This window comes from Elaeis guineensis, chromosome 4 (genome assembly GCF_000442705.2).
Source record: "Elaeis guineensis isolate ETL-2024a chromosome 4, EG11, whole genome shotgun sequence".
In the NCBI taxonomy this organism is placed as follows: domain Eukaryota; kingdom Viridiplantae; phylum Streptophyta; class Magnoliopsida; order Arecales; family Arecaceae; genus Elaeis; species Elaeis guineensis.
Genome location: NC_025996.2, coordinates 54,021,661 through 54,025,496, shown reverse-complemented (window position 1 = coordinate 54,025,496; position 3,836 = coordinate 54,021,661).

The following is a 3,836-nucleotide window of genomic DNA, read 5'->3' as shown; positions in this document are numbered from 1 at the left end:
CTAGGACTCATCTTGGATTCAGGGTATGAGAATGACAGGTATTGAGGGTAATAGTTTTGAGCTAATTATCATCTTCATTATCAGATTGAAGGGACTGGATATCATCTTGATCATTATCTGGATAGTCTAGAATATCTTCTAGATACAAATCGGGATATGAATCCATCTTTTATATGGAAAGTGATCAGAAGATTTGGAGTCAGGAAAGACTGAAGGAAAATGATTGGGACGGTTTTGTGGTTATTAGGAGAATGATCAAAGAGAGGATGATTAGGATTTTAAGGATTATCAAAAACTCTTATGTAAAAATATGACTAAGAAATAATTAGGAGGTTTTAAGAATAGAAGAATGAAAGAATAAAGAATGTACTTAGAAATTTTTTAAGTAAAAGAATAAAAGAATGAGTTCCTAATTGCTTACGCAACTACAAAGAGTGGAAAGAATATATATAAAGTTCCTAGTTGTTTACACTGCTAGGGACAAAGGATAAAAGAATGTTGTAAAAAAAGAAAATATTTATTTGTCAGATTTGCAAGATGTTAGACTCATATTAGTATGAAAAAATATCTAAAAGACTCAAGTATAAAAGAATGCTTAAAAAAAAAAGAATTAATAAAGGACTCAATACCTAAAAAATGTTAGTGATCCTTGCTACCACTTCATGATAGCAATTTTAAGGGTGAAAAGAGTTAGTAAAGAAGATTAAGAAAAGACACTTATCTCAGGAGACTTAACAGTATGATTTAATAAGCAGTCAAGAAAAGATACCTATCTCAGGAGACTTAACACAAGAGGATCTGAAATTTTAGGCCTGAGATGGATACCCAACTTAGGTGCCAAAGGTAGTCTTCTCTATGGTTTTTAGTGCCTACGTCTGTAGTAGCTCTGTCTGGCCTTCATCGACAATGTCATGCCCTGAAGCAATCCTACACCCGAAGATACATCTGAGTCTCCATCATCAAACCATCCGTCAGTTATACAACCCTTATTTCCTCAGATCAAGCTTAGGTAACTATCAGTCATACAATTACTGTGCTCGTCAGACCAAGCTAAATATTTTTACCAAACTTACTGCTGCTCAGGTAAAATTGAGTAACTATACCAAGATCTTTCACCCTGAACTTTTATCAAAATATTTATTGCTCAGGCCAAATCTGAGTAACCAAAGATCTTTCTAAACTACTTCTCTCTCCTCAGACTCTGTATCAATCGATAGCAGAAAAAGGATCTAACTTCAATAAAAAATTAAAAACTTATGACTCATACTACATCTCCCTCTCCGAGCTCTGAATGAACCATTAGGGAAAAGGATCTTCCTTTTCGGGCTCTAATACTATCAACGACCACCAATCAGCATCATGAACTGTGCTCCTCATACCCACAGTTAGGCTCTGAATGAACCTAACTGTGTACCCATAGGATTAGAGTTGGCTTCTGTGGACCGCACGAAACCAACTATAATTCTCATATGCTTTGATACCATCGAGGACTGACAAGTATCATGCAGACTCTAATACCATGAAGGTCATAAGGTAAAATTTCACATATACTGTACCAAAGGTTGATTCTTGATTGTTGAACAGAAGGTTGAACTATTTCTATTTGTTTATATTAATTATACTTAATTATGCTAGTTTTAGTATGTGGATTGATAAAATTGAATTCTAAGTCTTGTCCTAAAAGTTTAGTTTTAATTCCATTTTGGTTAATGTGGAAAGGCCCTAAAAGGTCAAAAAATGAATTTTCTAAGATTACTGGTTGATTAAGATATCTAGCCAAAATAAAGGTCTTAAGACATATATTGTTATTGTAAATCAATATATTAGTTGCCTTATATTCTGGGTCCTGATTACTAGTGGAGGCTAGATTTACCTTTATTTTTTGAAGAAGATTTATAAGTATTAATTCTTCTTGAATGAAATTTGAATTTATCTTTTGATCAATCAAAGCTAGAGTGTCCATTCTGAAATTGTTTATCAACAAGGTAATTTCTATTTTAGAGAAGGTTTCGTCTAAAAGAATTTCTTTTCCTTTGTCTATTAAATTTTTAGGCCTTTTTATAGGTGAAAGGGTTTTCTTTTTAGATATTCTAGGAAGTCTTTCTAATTTTTTGATAGATTTTTTATCTTTAGGTATAATGGTTGGATATGGTTTCGTAGTATTATCTTAAGATTTTTAAGGTTCATGAGGGGTAAGATTTTTAATGAATTTTTCAGATGTTTTGGTATTTTTCATATTTTTGGCCAGTGCTTTTGTAATATTGTAAAGGAAGATTATTGTTGTTTTTTATTAGGTTTGGGCAGAAATATTTTATAACTTTGCTTTTACTTTTTAAGATATTATGTTTACCATCTTTTCTTAATTCAACTATCTCTGGCTGATCATACCTTTCAAACCAATCAAAGAATCGAATATGACTTTTGATTGAGTTCATAAAAGTATAGTAGTGAAGTAAAAGTTCTTCTATTTGAGTTCTATTATAGAAATTGAAGAATTATTATCTTTTTATTTTATTATAGTCAGAATAAAAATCTTGCCTAAGCAGGTTTTCATCTATAATGAACTTAGTTTTAATCTGAGAGTTTGATTTAAGGTTTAAGATTGGGCCATCTTGGGGATAGTATTCCCAACTTTCACTATCATCAACCTCTTCTTGAATTTCTTCTAAATTTAAGTTCATCTTGTAAGAACTAGAGGAAGGATCTGGACATTGTTCTTTTGTTATCATATAGATTTCTTTGTTATCTTCTTCCTGAATTTCATATTCTAATACTTTTAAAGTTTTAATATTTTCAGGAGTTTGAAGTATGTTTTCAGGATTAGATCCTTCTGAAGAATGGATTTCTTCAAGAGGATTCTTCTCCTAAATTAGATTTTCTTTTTATAGACACAAACAAAGATATTTGATTACTCTGCCAATGCCCTGTTCCCATATATTTCTATTTTCTTATTTGGGCAATTACACTTATCTTTATTAATGAAAGTGGTTAAAGGTTTATTGTAGGAGCTTGAGTTACTGGGGTTTCTTCCAAGTTGACTTAAATATCTATCTATTATGAGTTTTAACCAGTTATATCTATTCATAGTTAAGAGGTTAGGTATCTAGCTATCTTAGTAGTCTAGATATGAAAGAATGAAAGAATGTACTTAGGAATTTTCTAAGTAAAAGAATAAGTTTCTAGTTGCTTACGCAACTACAAAGAATAGAAAGAATAAGGTTCCTAGTTGTTTACACAGCTAGGGACAAAAATAAAAGAATGTTATATAAGAAAAAGAAAACACTTATATGTTAGAATCTACAAGATGTTAGGCTCTTGTTAGTATGAAAAAATATCCAAAAGACTCAAGTATAAAAGAACACTTAAAAAGGAAAAAATTAGTAAAGGACTTAACAGAATACTCAAAAGACTCTTTACTAAATGTTAGTGATCCTTGCTACTACTTCGTGATAATAATTTCAAGAGTAGAAAGAGTTAGTAAAGGAAGATCAAGAAAAGATACTTATCTTAGGAGACTTAACGGTATTATTTCAGTAAGCAGTCAAAAAAAGATACCTATCTTAGGAGACTTAACATAAGAGGATCTGAAACTTCAGGTCTGAGACGGATACCCAACTTAGGTGTTAAAGATAGTCTTCTCTATGGTCTTTATTGTCTGCGTCTGTAGCGGCTCTCCCTAGCCTTCATTGACAACGGTATGCTCTAAAGCAATCCTATATCTGAAGGTACATCCAAATCTCTATCATCAAACCATCCACCAGTTATACAACCCTTATGCTTCTCGGACCAAGTCTAGATAATCTTGATTGATGTCCTTATTGTTCATCAATCCCTAT